The following is a 22,203-nucleotide window of genomic DNA, read 5'->3' as shown; positions in this document are numbered from 1 at the left end:
CAATAACTAGACGAGGTTCTCAAACAAGAAGAGTTGTTATGGTTTCAGAAGTCTAGAATGGAAGCTATATGTGATGGAGATAGAAATACAAGATTTTTCCATCTTAGTACCATAGTTCGGAGGAAGCACAATCGCATTGAAGGTTTACAGAATGCTGAAGGTCAATGGGTATGGAATGGCAAATAGGTGAAAAACTTAGTTTTGAACTTTTTTAAAAAGTTCTTCGCTAGTCACGTATCAACCATTAATTTGGAGTGGCTGACGAGTGGTTTATTTCCGAAATTAACGATGGTAGAACGTGGGAAACTTGACCGGAACTACTTAAGTGCGGAAATCCAGTGTGCGCTGAATCAAATGTCACAGTATAAGGCTCCTGGTCTTGATGGTTTCCAAGCCATCTTTTATCAGTCACAATGGGAAACGGTGTCACCGAGCCTGTGTCGAATGATACTTAAAGCACTACATGAAGACGAATTTCCTTTAGGTCTGTGTGACACGTTTCTCACGCTCATCCCTAAAGTGGACCATTCACACTCGCCTTCTCAATTTAGACCGATAGGATTATGTAATGTATCCGTCAAGATTATTACAAAGATGATTGTAAACCGCCTCAAGCCAGTGTTGCCCATACTCATTAGCCCGATGAATTGTAGCTTCGCTCCTCGAAGACAAATCTCGGATAACATAGTTTTGGTGCAGGAAGTTCTTCACTCTATGCGGGGTAAGAGAGGAAGAAAGGGGTTCATGGCTTTGAAACTAGACCTCAAAAAAGTATATGACATATTGGAATGGCCTTTCATCGAGTTCACTCTTCGAGATATGAAACTCCCAGAGAGGATGATAGGTACCATAATGAAATGCATTAAATCTTCAATACTATATGTGCTTTGGAATGGCGAAAAGACGGAAAATTTCGCTCCCACTCGTGGCATCAGACAAGGGGACCATTTATCCCCATATATTTTCACAATTTGTGTGGAGAAGTTGAGCCAATTGATTAATAAGTATAACCGTGTAGGCCAGTGGGATGGTTTCAAAACGAGCCGCGATGGCCCTTTCATAACCCATCTTTTTTTCGGGGATGATATCATTTTGTTTGGTGAAGCCAGAGTGGAACAAGCTAACTGTAATACCCGCCCTGTTTAAGGACCCTTTGACCGATCGTTTGACCACAGAAGATCGTAGGAGGGGATAGGCGAGAGGATAAAGGATCTATGTGACGGTTTACTTGACCTAGCAGGGGCTACTTGGCCGAGTGGTGTTAACACTCGACCGAGTAGGGCTTACTCAGCCGAGTATGGGAGTACTCGACCGAGTATGGCCGCTATTGGCGCGTTACTATAAAACGCGAGTTCGTAAGTCTTAATTTATTTTGGATGGTTCTCTTTCTCTCTAAACCTAATATTTATCTATCTCACCTATCACCCACCTCTCCCTACACTCTCTTTTAGCCTAGACACTAACCCTGGTAGGGGATGGGTTATATGCGGAGTATTCAAGCAAGGATGCCATCGTTGTCGACTTTGGTTCGTGTCTTAAGGGTTCGTCTCGGACTATTGCTTGGCTAGTTGATTGGATGCATTTTAATGGATTAGCAATAAGGTAGGGTTTTCCTACTCCGTTTACTGTTTAATTGATTTAAGATTATGTGGTAATTGTTTGTACGATTGATATTGTGATTATCTGCTGTTGTTGGATTGAAGTTTGATGTTGGTGTTGTGATGGTTGTTGGTGATGTTCGCGAGGTGCGTCCTCGGCTGAGTGGAGTCACTTGCGGGAGTGGTTTCACGCCCTAGTTTCGCCCTCTGTGGAACCCGCCACAGAAGAGGATGTACACATTAATGAACAGGGTTATCGCTCGTTGATGAGCGGGGCTTAGGTGGGGATTGGCTGCGGTCCCCCACTGGCGGTGAGGATTATCTGTTGCGATGGGTAATCTGGCAGGGCTACACACTTTAGTGTGTAGTCCGTTACGATGTGAGATCAGGATTTGGAGGTGGATGATGATCAGTTATTTGTCTTTTCGTACTTATCTTATTTTGTTATACAGTAAACTGACCCCGTATTGTGTTTTCAAAACTATGGTGATCCATTCGGGGATGGTGAGCAGTTGGTTTAGCAAGTCCAGTTGGTCTTGTTGCTTGCAGGCTTGGAAGGGAATCGAGTCACCACGCTACCGGAGTAGATGTCTCTGACTTTCAAGCTTAGTAGTCTTTATTGTTATACCGTTGTATCGTGTCACGCTGTTCTGCATTGTAAAGGCTTAAACTATTTTAGTAATTGTTCTTTTATTGTTTATTTGATCTACTACCTCGGGTAACCGAGATGGTGACACCTCCATACACTGGGGTGGTCCTTGGTAAGGCACCTTGGTGTACGGGGATGTTACAAAGTGGTATCAGAGCGACGATTTTGGAACCTGAACCAATGAACCAAATGAACATAAGGTGTCAATTTAAAATGAACCTGGTGTATGTGTGTTGGGAGCCCCCTTATGTCGGTTTTGGGTGAGAAGGCGCCCTCATCTCAGAATCCCGGCACCAATCATGCTTAAGCCAGCCACCGTGGGAAGGGTAGATGTATAGGAGTAGTTTGTGATAAGTGTGTCCGTCATATGTACTTGTTTACAGTATCTTGTGTGGTAATGTGTGCATAATACTTGTGAATGGTTAAGTTTGTGAGTTGTTGGATGAATGATAAAAGGGTGGCATGAATTGAGCAAGGTAAGATGTGACCAGGAAACTTCGTAGATGAGTATGATAGGCCTCGCGTCTGAAATGTGTTTATATGTGATCTCCATAGGAGTAATGAAGTACCGAATGTGTATAGAATTGTGTGATAAAGTAGGTTGATGAAAGTTCATAGCTCAAACGTATCTATTGTGTAGTCAAGATTAGTTGTATGCATTAGTTGTGACGTGAATTGTTTACTACGGTTTTGTGCAAGAAACATGTATTACTCGTAAATAACTTAATAACGTCTATGATTTGTGTTGTGCTTCGTAGTGATAGAATTAGGGACTAACGGTGACGAGATCGATCGTAGTGATATAATTCTGCGTTGTAAAGGCTTAAACTATTTTAGTAATTGTTCTTTTATTGTTTATTTGATCTACTACCTCAGGTAACCGAGATGGTGACACCTCCATACACTTGGGTGGTCCTTGGTAAGGCACCTTGGTGTACGGGGGTGATACACTAAGGCCATTACGCTAGTCTTGGATGCTTTTTGCGCAGCCTCGGGTCAGAAAGTGAGTTTGAACAAGTCGAAAGTTTACTTCTCCCCTAACACTAATAGTGAATTGGCGGGTGCGATCTCGAATGAGCTTCGAATTGCGAAGACAGAGGATTTAGGCATGTATCTTGGAATGCCGACAATTAATGGACGGGTTACGAACGATACTTTTGATTTTATTGTCCAAAAGATTGATAAGCGACTGTCCGGATGGAAAGCCAAACATATATCAATGGCGGGAAGGATCACATTGATCCAATCCACCCTCTCAACCATCCCGAGTTCTGCAATGCAAACTGCAAAACTGTCCCAATATACTTGTGATGACATTGATAAAAGAACAAGAAGGTTTCTATGGGGTGGAGGCCAGGATAAAAGAGGCTGATGTGAACATTATTTGCGCACATTTAGTCCCCTAATTGAACCTATTTTGCATACTTTTATAACATTCTATGGCCATTTTATCCGTCAAAACCTTCCTATTTGCTTTTCTATCGCATTTCATATGTTTTGTAGAAAAAGAGATAATAAGGCGGAAATTCCCGTCTTTCGTGCATATTTGGAAGCTTATTGATGATATTAGATGGACTAGTATGAAGAGGAGGCAAGAATGATGGCCAAGTATGTAGGAATAAAGTGTATATAGAAGGATCAAAGGGTTAAAAGCAAGGATGGCGAGAAGGAAGGCATTGCATGAAGAAATACGCTATGTGGTCGTTGGCACTTTGACCACTTCTCATGAGGGAAGTGGTGATGATGATAGCATGATGGAAGACTAGCCTTGGAGACTCCTACTCTCCCATGGTTTGTCTATATCTCTTTGTACTTTATTTCATTTTGATCATTGTTGGTTTAGTCCTAGCAACATCAAAGGACTCACACCTCGGTTCCATTGAGGTGTTCTTTATTGTTCCCATTTTTGAAAATCCAAAATGACAATCTTACTTCATGCATAGCATAGTGTGTGCATGAACTATACCCATGCTTTGACATTAGCAATAGTGTCTTATTTGGTTTGGGGAAGTTAATGCATACACAACGGGAGGTAATCTAAATTATCCTCTCCGTCATAACAAAAAAACATGCATCATGTAGTATAGCTTAGTGTAGAATTGCATTTAGTATAGAAAATCATGCATCATTTTGCATAATTTCCATCATTTTGGCCATTGAGGACAATGCCCATATTAGTGTGAGGATGGGAATTCTAACACTTAACTTTTATCCAAAAAACATAAAAATTGAAAAATTTCACAAAAATCATAAAAATCATAAAAATTGAAAAACCAAAAACAAGTTCATTTCCTTTGTGTATATATTATTGTATATATTGTGTTTGTTTCATCCTTGTTCACTTTGATCGACTACGCCACATCCGAGACATGAGGATATTGAAGACCGCATGGTATGATCTTTCCAATCTCCTTTTTCCTCTCTATGTTAATGACTATGTGGCTTTATTTTGATTGATGCGGTAAAACAATGTGAACTTAGGATTGCATTTAGAATATATGTCATATTAGTTGGTAGAATCATTTGCATTAGGATGTTTATATGTTAGTTGCATCATGGCATGTAGTTTGCATGGTTAGAAAAATTTTGTGAAACCGTCTACTTGGGAAGCTTGACAAGTGTATATAGGCCTTAGTAGATGCTTTTTATTCTTAAGACTTTGCTTGTTAGAATGCTTGTAAAACACCCTAGGATGTGTCATGCTAGTATCCTTTGACCCATGGTTTAAGGCCGAGTCAAGAGTACCTTGTGGTGTGATAACTCCTTGGCTACCGTTTATTCCAAGGTGACCCTTGAAACCATGCATACTTCTATCATTCATCCATGTTCTACCACATTTTTGTCAACAAAAGGGAATGGGCACAAAAAGAAATCAATTTGAGTTCAATGAAATGAAAAGAAAAGAAAAAGTTTGCAAAAATGCATCAAATGAAAAGAGGAGCAAAAATAGAACTCCTAAGCTTCAAATACAAGGCACCCTCGTTACTAATTGGGGTGACTTTGAAAATGTTCAAAAGAAAATGCAAAAAGTTGTCAAGTATTGAAATGCCAAAAATCAAAAAGAAATGGCAAGAAAGTGTTCTCAAATGTCAAATGCCAAAGAAATTGGGGGGAAAAACAAAAACAAAAGCAAACTCCCAAAATGAAACTCAATTACTATCGATCCCTTTTCCATCGTATCCATTTTTGTGCATAGTAGAGAGGGGACGACCCTTCTTCTTGTCTAGGCAAGAGGGGGAATTCCGCGATCCTCCAGTGTTTCTAACACCATAGGGAGTCTACTCTTGACAAAAGCATTTAACGATTGAGGACAAAGGTACCCTAGCTTGACACCTTTTGGAGGTGATTTATTGGTATCCTTCTAGGCTTAGTAGTTTGAACAAATTGCATCTATGAAGGATTGTGTACCCTTGAATTGCTTCCCTTGTAGATAATTTCCGCCACTTAAATGAGGAAAGTGGCTATTCTTTTTGTAGATGCATCCATTATGTGTTTTTGTGTGCTTAATGTTTGGATGTGTCGCCATTTTGGCAAGACCCACCTTGCCTTGCAAGAAGGCATCCTACCTCATGGTTGTCTTGTTGTGAGTTGAAGGGGCGGAGTGAGACCCGCTAATTGTCTCATATCGGCTATAATTATTAGGTTAGGTTAGTATCGGTCCTAGTCTTTGTCACCTCTTTACTCGGGACGAGCAAAGGTTCGGTTTGGGGATATTTGATGTGACCATAATTAGCGCATATTTAGCCCCCAAATTACCATTGTTTCCATGCTTTTTAGTGACTATTTGGGTCATTTCTTATCTTTAGTTCTTTGTTTTGCATATTCTTTGAGATTTTGATCCCTTGGTAGGAAAGGAGTAAGAATCTTGCATTTTCATGGCAAAACGAGGCTAAATTGATCGTATCCAATGACCAAGCATCAAGGAGAGACAAGACTAGAAGGCCTTTGTACATAGTATAGTAGAAGAGCATTGTTGAGAAAAGGAGAAGAGCATTGTTGAGAAAAGGATCCTTGAGTCCCCAAGGGAATCCCCAAGGAATTCATGAAGAAAAGGGAAGAAAAGAAGGAGAAAAGATGCTGCCAGACAATCCGAACGGATTGTACACAATCCGTCCGTCCGCCAAGCACAATCCGAGCGTCCTTCAAAGGAATCCGCTCGGATTCCACCTCACCAATCCGAGCGTCTTGACCAAGAATCCGCTCGGATTCTCCAGCACAATCCGGCCGTCCCGACTCCCATCCGCACGGATTGCAAAGACAAAGACGCACGTTTTCGTTCTTCAAGCCACGATTTGAGACTCCCTTCTCTCGGACAATACCGGAGTCTCCTTGCTCAACTTAAAAAGTGTAATTACTAGTTTAGCCCTTAGTTAACCCTAATGCATCCTCCCTAATTTTCACTATAAATACCCCATTAGTCTAATTAGAGGAGCATGTTCTTCTTATCAATAGTTAGAGTAGTTAATATCAACAAAATCTCTCTTCAATATTGTAATCAAGTATTAATCTAGTTTTAATCCAAGTTTTAGTTCTTGAATCTCTCTCTTGTTCTTCATTTATTTTGGGTAATTAGAAGATTATTGGGTTTATTGGGAGATTGACAACCTTCCATCAATCATCAAGTTCTTCTATTATTCTTTGCATCTTTATTATTGGAATCATTAGTAGGTATAATCTCTTAATCCCTTTTTAATTATTGCTAATTACTTTCATTTATTCATCATGTTTCATTATGTTAGTATGATTGACAACCTTTCTAGCATGATCAATATGATAATGAGTGAGTAGTCTCTTAGCTAGGGTTTAATGGGTGATTAGGGGAAACCAACATGGAGAATGATTCATGCTTAAATTAATATGCTTTCATATCTTATTTGCTTGCTTGTTTTGATCTTAATACATGCACATGTTATATTTGATGAAATGCTAAGCCTATGAATCCTTGCATTTACTATCATCTTCTATCCTTTCAACTTGACTTGTAAGACATAACCCAACTCGAGTCTTGTTAGACCATGCATGTGTTGAGTAGGAAAGATTAAGTCGACTTGTAGGTGTTGTACAATCTAATCGATTCGGCTCCGGACCCAAACTTTCCTAGGATTGTAAGATATAACCCAACTCGATCCATCACAACAATAATTGCTTGCTTATAATTTGAGAACATGTTTGTATGATCATATCCCATGAATCCCCTATGAACCCATGACACCCTAGTGCTTTTAATCAATTGTTTACACCCCTTATTTTATTTACCTTGCTAGTTTATTTTCATTGTTATTTTAGTTTAGTAACCTTCTACATCAACCCAATTTGTGACACCCCTAGACACCACTAGTTACAATAGAATCTTCATTTCAATACCGTCCCTTGGGATCCGACCTTTACTTGCCTCTTTACTAATTGTAGAGTTGTTTGTGAAGTATAAATTGTGTTTTGTATCGACCATTGACCAACGACCACATATGTTTAATTGTGAACACCAAATGGCTCCGATCAAAAAAATGGCGCCGTTGTTTGGGGACGGTGTTTAATTGATTTAAGATTTCTTTTATTGTTATTAGTTGTGTCTTTTTCACCTTGGGAAGTAAAACTCCTCAAGGTTTGTTCTAATTGTTTTCTAGTTGTTTGATATTTTGCATGTCTAGAAGGTTACAAAGAGATTTGTTACCTTTTGACCGTGAAATCGAAAGAACCTTGACGAATAATAGGAGACTTGTTAGGAGGAATTTGGGAGGTGTTGGTGAAGTTGTTCAACCCACTAGTGAGTTTGTCAATCCTTTCGCAATAGAAGGAGAAGAGAACCCATTTAACAATACCACACAAAATCCACCTACAATGCCTAAATTCTCGTCACACTCTATACCCACCGAGGAGGATTTACCAAACGGTACTCCTACCCCGCAACATCTCACCGGTAATTTTATTGCCAAGTCCGCCTTCATCCAACTAGTTGAGAGGAGCCAATTCGGGGGAATGCCTAGTGAGGACCCTCATTCTCATATGGAAACCTTTTGTGATTATTGTGAAGCTATCTCTCAAACGGGCGTGACTCAAGACCAAATAAGATGGGTCTTATTTCCTTTTTCGTTAATCGGCACCGCAAAGCAATGGTTGAAGGGCCTTGATAAGGCCACCCTTGGAATAGATTCTTGGAAGAAGTTAGCTCTAGCTTTCTACAAAAATTCTACCCACCTAGGAAAAGACCAATATGCTAAGAGCTCAAATTACGGGTTTTAAGCAAAGGGATGAAGAATCTTTGTATGAAGCTTGGGAGCGGTTCAAAGGTATTTGTCGCTCATGTCCTCACCATGGACTTAGCGAATGGTTTTTAGTGCAACAACTTTGGAATGGTTTATATGAAGATTCAAGGAACATTCTCAATATGGGATCAAATGGAATGTTCACCGAAGTTGATGACAATCAAACATGAAACAAGATTGAGGAAATGGCGGTCCATAATTCACAATATAGTAGGCCTCGCAAGGCTACTAGAGGAGGAAAGTATGAAGTGGACACCGTTACTCAATTGGGTGCTCAACTTAGTGCTCACATTGACACAATCAACTTGAAGTTTGAACAAGCTATTGCTAGGCTTGAGGAAAACTCAAAATCATCAAAGCATCATGTCAATGCCATGACGGCATCCTCATCAATCCCAAGCGGGATATGTGAGAATTGTGGAACCTTGGGTCATGACTCAAGTGAATGTAGGGGAACAACCGAACAAGTTAATGCTTTCCAAGCTTACAAAAGTGGTACCCCTTATTCAAATTTTTACAATGAAAATACCAAGTTCCATCCAAATCTCTCATACAAGAGCCAAAATGTTCAAAACCCTCAAACAACATACACTCCACCACCCATGAGAAATCAAAATCAAAGACCCTTTTTCAATCAAAACCAAAGTTACCAAAATCAAAATCCATACAATCACCACAATGACCAAGGTTTTGATGTCCAAAAAGCGGTCCTCCAAATGCAAAAGAATCAACAAGAATTTTTCACCCAAATGCAAAAGGATAGCCAAGCAAAAGACACCACCATCAACAACATTCTAGCTCACACCAAGATGTTGGAAACACAATTGACCCAACTAGCATCTTCAAACTCACAAAGGCAAAAGGGGCAATTACCACCTCAAGGTAATCCCCCTAGACATGAAACGGTTAGTGCCATTCACTTGAGAAGTGGTACAAGATATGAAGCACCGAAGGAGCAAGTTGAGAAATAAGTTGTGAGAGCTAGTGAGAATGAAGTTGTGGTGCAAGGTCCCAAAGAAGGGGAATCATCGAAAGAAGGAAGTTCAAAGAAAAATGAAGACAAAGCCAAAGAGGAGGAGCCCATTGTGGTTAGACTTCCTTTTCCAAGTCGTCAAGCCAAGCCCAAATTTGATGATCAACTTGGAAAGTTCATGGAAATTGTGAAGAATTTAGAAGTCTCAATTCCTTTCACGGAATTAATCAATCACGTTCCGGCCTATGCAAAGTACATGAAAGATATCCTCACAAAGAAGAAGTCGATCCGGAAACTTGAGACTATCGCCTTTACTAAGGTGAGTAGTGCAATACTTCAAGGGAGTTCACCTCCAAAGTTAAAGGATCCGGGAAGCTTCTCAATACCGTGTACCATTGGCGACACGACGATCAACAAAGCCTTATGTGATCTAGGGGCTAGTGTGAGTGTCATGCCGTACTCGGTAAGTAAAAGGTTGGGAATGGGAGAGCTTAAATGCACCAATATCACTCTTCAAATGGCCGATAGATCGACGAAGACACCATTAGGGATATGGGAAGATGTCCCCGTGCGAATTGGGAAGTTTTTCATCCCGGTGGACTTTGTCATTGTTGATATGGAGGAAGATTCCAACATTCCAATCATCTTAGGAAGACCTTTCCTACACACCGCGGGTGCGGTGATTGATGTGAAACATGGAGAGCTCACTCTAGAAGTGGGAGATGAAAGCATAACATTTAATCTTGACAAGACCATGAGAGCTCCTCGTTTGCATGAGCCATGTTTCATGATTGACCACTATAGCCGGAAAGATGAAAGGAAGAAATCGGAACTCCAATGGAGGAAGAAAATTGAAGATGCTCCATTCAAAGAGCAAGTGAATCGTGACAAGGAGAGCTTGCAAAGCTCATCAAAATCAACCAAGGAAGAAGATGATGGCCTCATTGGCCAAGAAAAGAAATTGGGAGAGTTGTCTCCATCTAAGCAAGAGATTTTCAATGATCAACTCAATGAAGTTTGTGGTCTTTGGGACGACGAATTTGAAGGGATCTTTAATCCCTACATTGGGCATGCCATCGATCATGATCAACAACAAGGGCCACGGTCTATTGAGGACCTCTACCACAACAATGAACAAGCTTTTGATTACTTTTTCAAGGTGTTAAGCAACATCAACAACACCTTGAACATGCCCCCTTGACATCTCATCAAGAATGAGAGTTTGGTGGAGTCCTCCCTAAACCACCACTTGTAAATATTTCTAACTCCCTAACTTACTTTTCAATTTTTGTATTGCATTTTTTGTCATTTTTGGATTTTATTTACTTTGATCAAAATAATTGTCATGAAAAGAGAGAAGTGAGGGAGGGATTAACAATTTTAAATTGATGTGTAGTGTTTTACCTTAGTGTGGGGATGACAATTGCCTAGGCTATTCATGCCTTAGTAGTGCCCCCACAATGAAGAACACAAGATTTGAAAGAAAGAAAGAATGATAAGGGAAATGCATTGTGCGCGAATGAAGCGAATCCGGGTACAAAGGACAAGGATCCGAGCGGATTCTCGAGAATCCGCCCGTCTCGAAGACATCCGAGCGTCCGCGAGAAGACGCCGTCTTGGGCTGTCTTTGAAATTACAAATTTCTTGTCGTCGAAGAATCCGAGCGGATTCCGGAAAGACGCCCGTCTCACGAGTAATCCGTCCGTCTTTTGACAAAGACGCCCGTCTTGAAGTCAAGAAAAACAAGGAAAATTCTCTCGGATAGGAATCCGTCCGTCCCGACAAGAATCCGCCCGTCCCATCTCAAAGAATCCGAGCGGATTCCCGTAATCCGCCCGTCTCTAGGCGGGATTTTGAAAAATTTTGAAGCTGAAGAATCCGCACGGATTGCGCCCAATCCGCACGGATTGCCCCTGCGTCTTCAAAAATGTCGAGCTCTTTAAATACCCATCCCACCTTCATTCATTCATTCATTCATTCATAAACACTACCCTCAACATCAAAACCCTCATCCTCTCCATCTCAAAAACAAAAACCCTCATCAAAACTCACCAAAATCAAATCAAACCATCCTTCAAACAACAAATTAATCACTCCATCTTCATCAACAAACAAAACCAAGCACAAAATCTTCACCTTTGAGTCGATTTTTGTTCTCATAAAGGCAAAGCCTTTCACCTTCAAATCGATTTGGGCATTCTACAAATTGAAGATTTTTGACTCTTTACTTGGTTAGCTCATCAAATGGCAAGAACAAAGGGAGCAACAAAGGCAACAAAGGCACCAAAAGCAAAGGCTCTCTCTCAAAGGCAAAAAGCTCTACAAACAAAGAAAGCTATGGCAATGGTGGTAGCAACACCAAGCTTGGAAGTGCAACCACAACAACAACAAATTTCTATGGAAGCATCACCTTCTACTCCGGTAATTAACCAACTCTTGCATTATCCGGAGGTAACTTTCATTTCCGATGCCCATAGAGATACATTTGTCAAGTTTGCTATGAAACAAATCCAATCCACCAAATTCATATGTCAAGATGCTTTAGAGAAGTTAGGTGTTCTTGAACAAACAAGAGTCTTTTTCAATGCCATGGGTTTGAAGAAATTGTTTGAAATGAAGGAAGTAACATACCCCTCCCTTGTTTTGGAATTCTTAAGTTCTTTAAAAGTGACAAAAGTTGAGAATAGGGAAAATATTGAGTTTCGTCTAGCTAACACTAGTAGACGCATTACCTTTCCGGAATTGGGTAAAATTTTGGGTCTTAGCGATGAACATAAATATTATAAGCAATATGGGAAGTATGACCCCGAGCCTCTTTGGGAGGCAATCTCCGGGAAGAAATTTGAAGATTTTCATGCTTGTCGTTCTCTTTTGGTCCATCATCCGGGCATAAGAGTATGGCACAAAGTTGTGGGAAATACCATAATTGCTAGGAAAGACACCAATCATTTTACGGGACTCGATTTTATTCTCCTTGAATCAACTTTGAATATTGGAAGAATTCATACCAAGCCTTACAATTCTTTGAGGCTATTGGTTGATAGATGGCTCCATATAGATAGTGGGAAGAAGGGTCAAACCGTTATTGTTAATGGCGGCCTTGTCACGGTCCTAGCCAAGCACTTTGATCCTAATTTCAATAAGGATAGCAAGTACAAGGCAAAGGAAGGTGGCCATCTTATTGATATGTCCACCATGATTAACAAGTTTAAGTGGGTTGCTCACAATCCCCTTGACACCAAATTTGGGTGGCTTACTAGTGAGGCTCGATCATTCACCTTACCCGCAAAGATTTGCCGTCTTAGTGTCCACCGGACCAACTATTTACTTCCCCTATCCAAGGAAGCCGAGTACATCATTCAACAACAAAAGGGTGATCATGAAACTCCCTCCTCTTCCATTGTCATACCGCCTTACCCCTTTGAATATGAAGAGTTCAAACCGCAAGGAATTGAAATTGGAAAAGACTATGTAACTCTTCTTATGCAAGCCATGCACAAGCAAGCTTATGAAGATCGGAAGAATGCTTATTTGGCTCAATATCCTCCCCTCTTACATCTAGCTAGGCAAGGACTCCTTGATCCATCTTGTCCTTTGCCTAGTTGGGCGGATAAAGAAGCCTTATTTAGGGTGCATCTAGGGACGTGGTGGAAGACAATGAGGTTGTTGGAAATGGTGAAGAATTTGATGATAACATTGAGGAAGAAGCAAGTGGAGATGAAGAAGGAGATGGTGAAGATGATGATGAAGAAAGCAATGAAGAAAGTGCCAAGCAAAGTGGCAATGTGACCACTTCTCATGAGGGAAGTGGTGATGATGATAGCATGATGGAAGACTAGCCTTGGAGACTCCTACTCTCCCATGGTTTGTCTATATCTCTTTGTACTTTATTTCATTTTGATCATTGTTGGTTTAGTCCTAGCAACATCAAAGGACTCACACCTCGGTTCCATTGAGGTGTTCTTTATTGTTCCCATTTTTGAAAATCCAAAATGACAATCTTACTTCATGCATAGCATAGTGTGTGCATGAACTATACCCATGCTTTGACATTAGCAATAGTGTCTTATTTGGTTTGGGGAAGTTAATGCATACACAACGGGAGGTAATCTAAATTATCCTCTCCGTCATAACAAAAAAACATGCATCATGTAGTATAGCTTAGTGTAGAATTGCATTTAGTATAGAAATCATGCATCATTTTGCATAATTTCCATCATTTTGGCCATTGAGGACAATGCCCATATTAGTGTGGGGATGGGAATTCTAACACTTAACTTTTATCCAAAAAAACCATAAAAATTGAAAAATTTCACAAAAATCATAAAAATCATAAAAATTGAAAAACCAAAAACAAGTTCATTTCCTTTGTGTATATATTATTGTATATATTGTGTTTGTTTCATCCTTGTTCACTTTGATCGACTACGCCACATCCGAGACATGAGGATATTGAAGACCGCATGGTATGATCTTTCCAATCTCCTTTTTCCTCTCTATGTTAATGACTATGTGGCTTTATTTTGATTGATGCGGTAAAACAATGTGAACTTAGGATTGCATTTAGAATATATGTCATATTAGTTGGTAGAATCATTTGCATTAGGATGTTTATATGTTAGTTGCATCATGGCATGTAGTTTGCATGGTTAGAAAAATTTTGTGAAACCGTCTACTTGGGAAGCTTGACAAGTGTATATAGGCCTTAGTAGATGCTTTTTATTCTTAAGACTTTGCTTGTTAGAATGCTTGTAAAACACCCTAGGATGTGTCATGCTAGTATCCTTTGACCCATGGTTTAAGGCCGAGTCAAGAGTACCTTGTGGTGTGATAACTCCTTGGCTACCGTTTATTCCAAGGTGACCCTTGAAACCATGCATACTTCTATCATTCATCCATGTTCTACCACATTTTTGTCAACAAAAGGGAATGGGCACAAAAAGAAATCAATTTGAGTTCAATGAAATGAAAAGAAAAGAAAAAGTTTGCAAAAATGCATCAAATGAAAAGAGGAGCAAAAATAGAACTCCTAAGCTTCAAATACAAGGCACCCTCGTTACTAATTGGGGTGACTTTGAAAATGTTCAAAAGAAAATGCAAAAAGTTGTCAAGTATTGAAATGCCAAAAATCAAAAAGAAATGGCAAGAAAGTGTTCTCAAATGTCAAATGCCAAAGAAATTGGGGGGAAAAACAAAAACAAAAGCAAACTCCCAAAATGAAACTCAATTACTATCGATCCCTTTTCCATCGTATCCATTTTTGTGCATGGTAGAGAGGGGACGACCCTTCTTCTTGTCTAGGCAAGAGGGGGAATTCCGCGATCCTCCAGTGTTTCTAACACCATAGGGAGTCTACTCTTGACAAACGCATTTAACGATTGAGGACAAAGGTACCCTAGCTTGACACCTTTTGGAGGTGATTTATTGGTATCCTTCTAGGCTTAGTAGTTTGAACAAATTGCATCTATGAAGGATTGTGTACCCTTGAATTGCTTCCCTTGTAGATAATTTCCGGCACTTAGATGAGGAAAGTGGCTATTCTTTTTGTAGATGCATCCATTATGTGTTTTTGTGTGCTTAATGTTTGGATGTGTCGCCATTTTGGCAAGACCCACCTTGCCTTGCAAGAAGGCATCCTACCTCATGGTTGTCTTGTTGTGAGTTGAAGGGGCGGAGTGAGACCCGCTAATTGTCTCATATCGGCTATTATTATTAGGTTAGGTTAGTATTGGTCCTAGTCTTTGTCACCTCTTTACTCGGGGCGAGCAAAGGTTCGGTTTGGGGATATTTGATGTGACCATAATTAGCGCATATTTAGCCCCCAAATTACCATTGTTTCCATGCTTTTTAGTGCCTATTTGGGTCATTTCTTATCTTTAGTTCTTTGTTTTGCATATTCTTTGAGATTTTGATCCCTTGGTAGGAAAGGAGTAAGAATCTTGCATTTTCATGGCAAAACGAGGCTAAATTGATCGTATTCAATGACCAAGCATCAAGGAGAGACAAGACTAGAAGGCCTTTGTACATAGCATAATAGAAGAGCATTGTTGAGAAAAGGATCCTTGAGTCCCCAAGGGAATCCCCAAGGAATTCATGAAGAAAAGGGAAGAAAAGAAGAAGAAAAGATGCTGCCAGACAATCCGAACGGATTGTACACAATCCGTCCGTCCGCCAAGCACAATCCGAGCGTCCTTCAAGGGAATCCGCTCGGATTCCACCTCACCAATCCGAGCGTCTTGACCAAGAATCCGCTCGGATTCTCCAGCACAATCCGGCCGTCCCGACTCCCATCCGCACGGATTGCAAAGACAAAGACGTTTTCGTTCTTCAAGCCACGATTTGAGACTCCCTTCTCTCGGACAATACCGGAGTCTCCTTGCTCAACTTAAAAAGTGTAATTACTAGTTTAGCCCTTAGTTAACCCTAATGCATCCTCCCTAATTTTCACTATAAATACCCCATTAGTCTAATTAGAGGAGCATGTTCTTCTTATCAATAGTTAGAGTAGTTAATATCAATCAAATCTCTCTTCAATATTGTAATCAAGTATTAATCAAGTTTTAATCCAAGTTCTAGTTCTTGAATCTCTCTCTTGTTCTTCATTTATTTTGGGTAATTAGAAGATTATTGGGTTTATTGGGAGATTGACAACCTTCCATCAATCATCAAGTTCTTCTATTATTCTTTGCATCTTTATTATTGGAATCATTAGTAGGTATAATCTCTTAATCCCTTTTTAATTATTGCTAATTACTTTCATTTATTCATCATGTTTCATTATGTTAGTATGATTGACAACCTTTCTAGCATGATCAATATGATAATGAGTGAGTAGTCTCTTAGCTAGGGTTTAATGGGTGATTAGAGGAAACCAACATGGGGAATGATTCATGCTTAAATTAATATGCTTTCATATCTTATTTTCTTGCTTGTTTTGATCTTAATACATGCACATGTTATATTTGATGAAATGCTAAGCCTATGAATCCTTGCATTTACTATCATCTTCTATCCTTTCAACTTGACTTGTAAGACATAACCCAACTCGAGTCTTGTTAGACCATGCATGTGTTGAGTAGGAAAGATTAAGTCGACTTGTAGGTGTTGTACAATCTAATCGATTCGGCTCCGGGACCCAAACTTTCCTAGGATTGTAAGATATAACCCAACTCGATCCATCACAACAATAATTGCTTGCTTATAATTTGAGAACATGTTTGTATGATCATATCCCATGAATCCCCTATGAACCCATGACACCCTAGTGCTTTTAATCAATTGTTTACACCCCTTATTTTATTTACCTTGCTAGTTTATTTTTATTGTTATTTTAGTTTAGTAACCTTCTACATCAACCCAATTTGTGACACCCCCTAGACACCACTAGTTACAATAGAATCTTCATTTCAATACCCGTCCCTTGGGATCCGACCTTTACTTGCCTCTTTACTAATTGTAGAGTTGTTTGTGAAGTATAAATTGTGTTTTGTATCGACCATTGACCAACGACCACATATGTTTAATTGTGAACAACAAATGGCTCCGATCAAAAATGGCGCCGTTGCCGGGGACGGTGTTTAATTGATTTAAGATTTCTTTTATTGTTATTAGTTGTGTCTTTTTCACTTTGGGGAAGTAAAACTCCTCAAGGTTTGTTCTAATTGTTTTCTAGTTGTTTGATATTTTGCATGTCTAGAAGGTTACAAAGAGATTTGTTACCTTTTGACCGTGAAATCGAAAGAACCTTGACGAATAATAGGAGACTTGTTAGGAGGAATTTGGGAGGTGTTGGTGAAGTTGTTCAACCCACTAGTGAGTTTGTCAATCCTTTCGCAATAGAAGGAGAAGAGAACCCATTTAACAATACCACACAAAATCCACCTACAATGCCTAAATTCTCGTCACACTCTATACCCACCGAGGAGGATTTACCAAACGGTACTCCTACCCCGCAACATCTCACCGGTAATTTTATTGCCAAGTCCGCCTTCATCCAACTAGTTGAGAGGAGCCAATTCGGGGGAATGCCTAGTGAGGACCTTCATTCTCATATGGAGACCTTTTGTGATTATTGTGAAGCTATCTCTCAAACGGGCGTGACTCAAGACCAAATAAGATGGGTCTTATTTCCTTTTTCGTTAATCGGCACCGCAAAGCAATGGTTGAAGGGCCTTGATAAGGCCACCCTTGGAATAGATTCTTGGAAGAAGTTAGCTCTAGCTTTCTACAAAAAATTCTACCCACCGGAAAAGACCAATATGCTAAGAGCTCAAATTACGGGTTTTAAGCAAAGGGATGAAGAATCTTTGTATGAAGCTTGGGAGCGGTTCAAGGGTATTTGTCGCTCATGTCCTCACCATGGACTTAGCGAATGGTTTTTAGTGCAACAATTTTGGAATGGTTTATATGAAGATTCAAGGAACATTCTCAATATGGGATCAAATGGAATGTTCACCGAAGTTGATGACAATCAAACATGAAACAAGATTGAGGAAATGGCGGTCCATAATTCACAATATAGTAGGCCTCGCAAGGCTACTAGAGGAGGAAAGTATGAAGTGGACACCGTTACTCAATTGGGTGCTCAACTTAGTGCTCACATTGACACAATCAACTTGAAGTTTGAACAAGCTATTGCTAGGCTTGAGGAAAACTCAAAATCATCAAAGCATCATGTCAATGCCATGACGGCATCCTCATCAATCCCAAGCGGGATATGTGAGAATTGTGGAACCTTGGGTCATGACTCAAGTGAATGTAGGGGAACAACCGAACAAGTTAATGCTTTCCAAGCTTACAAAAGTGGTACCCCTTATTCAAATTTTTACAATGAAAATACCAAGTTCCATCCAAATCTCTCATACAAGAGCCAAAATGTTCAAAACCCTCAAACAACATACACTCCACCACCCATGAGAAATCAAAATCAAAGACCCTTTTTCAATCAAAACCAAAGTTACCAAAATCAAAATCCATACAATCACCACAATGACCAAGGTTTTGATGTCCAAAAAGCGGTCCTCCAAATGCAAAAGAATCAACAAGAATTTTTCACCCAAATGCAAAAGGATAGCCAAGCAAAAGACACCACCATCAACAACATTCTAGCTCACACCAAGATGTTGGAAACACAATTGACCCAACTAGCATCTTCAAACTCACAAAGGCAAAAGGGGCAATTACCACCTCAAGGTAATCCCCTAGACATGAAACGGTTAGTGCCATTCACTTGAGAAGTGGTACAAGATATGAAGCACCGAAGGAGCAAGTTGAGAAAGAAGTTGTGAGAGCTAGTGAGAATGAAGTTGTGGTGCAAGGTCCCAAAGAAGGGGAATCATCGAAAGAAGGAAGTTCAAAGAAAAATGAAGACAAAGCCAAAGAGGAGGAGCCCATTGTGGTTAGACTTCCTTTTCCAAGTCGTCAAGCCAAGCCCAAATTTGATGATCAACTTGGAAAGTTCATGGAAATTGTGAAGAATTTAGAAGTCTCAATTCCTTTCACGGAATTAATCAATCACGTTCCGGCCTATGCAAAGTACATGAAAGATATCCTCACAAAGAAGAAGTCGATCCGGAAACTTGAGACTATCGCCTTTACTAAGGTGAGTAGTGCAATACTTCAAGGGAGTTCACCTCCAAAGTTAAAGGATCCGGGAAGCTTCTCAATACCGTGTACCATTGGCGACACGACGATCAACAAAGCCTTATGTGATCTAGGGGCTAGTGTGAGTGTCATGCCGTACTCGGTAAGTAAAAGGTTGGGAATGGGAGAGCTTAAATGCACCAATATCACTCTTCAAATGGCCGATAGATCGACGAAGACACCATTAGGGATATGGGAAGATGTCCCCGTGCGAATTGGGAAGTTTTTCATCCCGGTGGACTTTGTCATTGTTGATATGGAGGAAGATTCCAACATTCCAATCATCTTAGGAAGACCTTTCCTACACACCGCGGGTGCGGTGATTGATGTGAAACATGGAGAGCTCACTCTAGAAGTGGGAGATGAAAGCATAACATTTAATCTTGACAAGACCATGAGAGCTCCTCGTTTGCATGAGCCATGTTTCATGATTGACCACTATAGCCGGAAAGATGAAAGGAAGAAATCGGAACTCCAATGGAGGAAGAAAATTGAAGATGCTCCATTCAAAGAGCAAGTGAATCGTGACAAGGAGAGCTTGCAAAGCTCATCAAAATCAACCAAGGAAGAAGATGATGGCCTCATTGGCCAAGAAAAGAAATTGGGAGAGTTGTCTCCATCTAAGCAAGAGATTTTCAATGATCAACTCAATGAAGTTTGTGGTCTTTGGGACGACGAATTTGAAGGGATCTTTAATCCCTACATTGGGCATGCCATCGATCATGATCAACAACAAGGACCACGGTCTATTGAGGACCTCTACCACAACAATGAACAAGCTTTTGATTACTTTTTCAAGGTGTTAAGCAACATCAACAACACCTTGAACATGCCCCCTTGACATCTCATCAAGAATGAGAGTTTGGTGGAGTCCTCCCTAAACCACCACTTGTAAATATTTCTAACTCCCTAACTTACTTTTCATTTTTTGTATTGCATTTTTGTCATTTTTGGATTTTATTTACTTTGATCAAAATAATTTTCATGAAAAGAGAGAAGTGAGGGAGGGATTAACAATTTTAAATTGATGTGTAGTGTTTTACCTTAGTGTGGGGATGGCAATTGCCTAGGGTATTCATGCCTTAGTAGTGCCCACACAATGAAGAACACAAGATTTGAAAGAAAGAAAGAAAGAATGATAAGGGAAATGCATTGTGCGCGAATGAAGCGAATCCGGGTACAAAGGACAAGGATCCGAGCGGATTCCTGAGAATCCGCCCGTCTGAAGACATCCGAGCGTCCTGCTGAGAAGACGCCCGTCTTGGGCTGTGCTGAAATTACAAATTTCTTGTCTGTCGAAGAATCCGAGCGGATTCCTGGAAAGACGCCCGTCTCACAGAATCCGTCCGTCTTTTGACAAAGACGCCCGTCTTGAAGCTGAAGAAAAACAAGGAAAATTCTCTGGATAGGAATCCGTCCGTCCTGACAAGAATCCGCCCGTCCCATCTCAAAGAATCCGAGCGGATTCCCCAGAATCCGCCCGTCTCTAGGCGGGATTTTGAAAAATTTTGAAGCTGAAGAATCCGCACGGATTGCGCCCAATCCGCACGGATTGCCCCTGCGTCTTCAAAAATGTCGAGCTCTTTAAATACCCATCCCACTTTTTAATTGCCACTTTCCTTGGCACTTTCTTCATTGCTTTCTTCATCATCATCTTCACCATCTCCTTCTTCATCTCCACTTGCTTCTTCCTCAATGTTATCATCAAATTCTTCACCATTTCCAACAACCTCATTGTCTTCCACCACGTCCCTAGATGCACCCGGAAATAAGGCTTCTTTATCCGCCCAACTAGGCAAAGGACAAGATGGATCAAGGAGTCCTTGCCTAGCTAGATGTAAGAGGGGAGGATATTGAGCCAAATAAGCATTCTTCCGATCTTCATAAGCTTGCTTGTGCATGGCTTGCATAAGAAGAGTTACATAGTCTTTTCCAATTTCAATTCCTTGCGGTTTGAACTCTTCATATTCAAAGGGGTAAGGCGGTATGACAATGGAAGAGGAGGGAGTTTCATGATCACCCTTTTGTTGTTGAATGATGTACTCGGCTTCCTTGGATAGGGGAAGTAAGTAGTTGGTCCGGTGGACACTAAGACGGCAAATCTTTGCGGGTAAGGTGAATGATCGAGCCTCACTAGTAAGCCACCCAAATTTGGTGTCAAGGGGATTGTGAGCAACCCACTTAAACTTGTTAATCATGGTGGACATATCAATAAGATGGCCACCTTCCTTTGCCTTGTACTTGCTATCCTTATTGAAATTAGGATCAAAGTGCTTGGCTAGGACCGTGACAAGGCCGCCATTAACAATAACGGTTTGACCCTTCTTCCCACTATCTATATGGAGCCATCTATCAACCAATAGCCTCAAAGAATTGTAAGGCTTGGTATGAATTCTTCCAATATTCAAAGTTGATTCAAGGAGAATAAAATCGAGTCCCGTAAAATGATTGGTGTCTTTCCTAGCAATTATGGTATTTCCCACAACTTTGTGCCATACTCTTATGCCCGGATGATGGACCAAAAGAGAACGACAAGCATGAAAATCTTCAAATTTCTTCCCGGAGATTGCCTCCCAAAGAGGCTCGGGGTCATACTTCCCATATTGCTTATAATATTTATGTTCATCGCTAAGACCCAAAATTTTACCCAATTAGGAAAGGTAATGCGTCTACTAGTGTTAGCTAGACGAAACTCAATATTTTCCCTATTCTCAACTTTTGTCACTTTTAAAGAACTTAAGAATTCCAAAACAAGGGAGGGGTATGTTACTTCCTTCATTTCAAACAATTTCTTCAAACCCATGGCATTGAAAAAGACTCTTGTTTGTTCAAGAACACCTAACTTCTCTAAAGCATCTTGACATATGAATTTGGTGGATTGGATTTGTTTCATAGCAAACTTGACAAATGTATCTCTATGGGCATCGGAAATGAAAGTTACCTCCGGATAATGCAAGAGTTGGTTAATTACCGGAGTAGAAGGTGATGCTTCCATAGAAATTTGTTGTTGTTGTGGTTGCACTTCCAAGCTTGGTGTTGCTACCACCATTGCCATAGCTTTCTTTGTTTGTAGAGCTT

At 40.3% G+C, this 22,203-nt stretch overlaps 2 non-coding genes across 2 annotated transcripts; both read right to left on the bottom strand.

The window, feature by feature from the left end:
* Positions 1–8,458: 8,458 nt before the first annotated feature.
* Positions 8,459–8,565, bottom strand: LOC141616430 (small nucleolar RNA R71). Its single transcript, XR_012530779.1, has one exon. It is a non-coding gene; the product is annotated as a small nucleolar RNA R71 (small nucleolar RNA).
* Positions 8,566–17,741: 9,176 nt separating this feature from the next.
* Positions 17,742–17,848, bottom strand: LOC141616275 (small nucleolar RNA R71). The gene has a single exon (XR_012530630.1). It is a non-coding gene; the product is annotated as a small nucleolar RNA R71 (small nucleolar RNA).
* Positions 17,849–22,203: the final 4,355 nt, after the last annotated feature.

Source organism: Silene latifolia, chromosome 11 (assembly GCF_048544455.1).
Source record: "Silene latifolia isolate original U9 population chromosome 11, ASM4854445v1, whole genome shotgun sequence".
NCBI classification, from domain to species: Eukaryota; Viridiplantae; Streptophyta; class Magnoliopsida; order Caryophyllales; family Caryophyllaceae; genus Silene; species Silene latifolia.
Note: the sequence above shows the minus strand (reverse complement) of the source record. Positions and strands in the feature narration are given on the sequence as shown.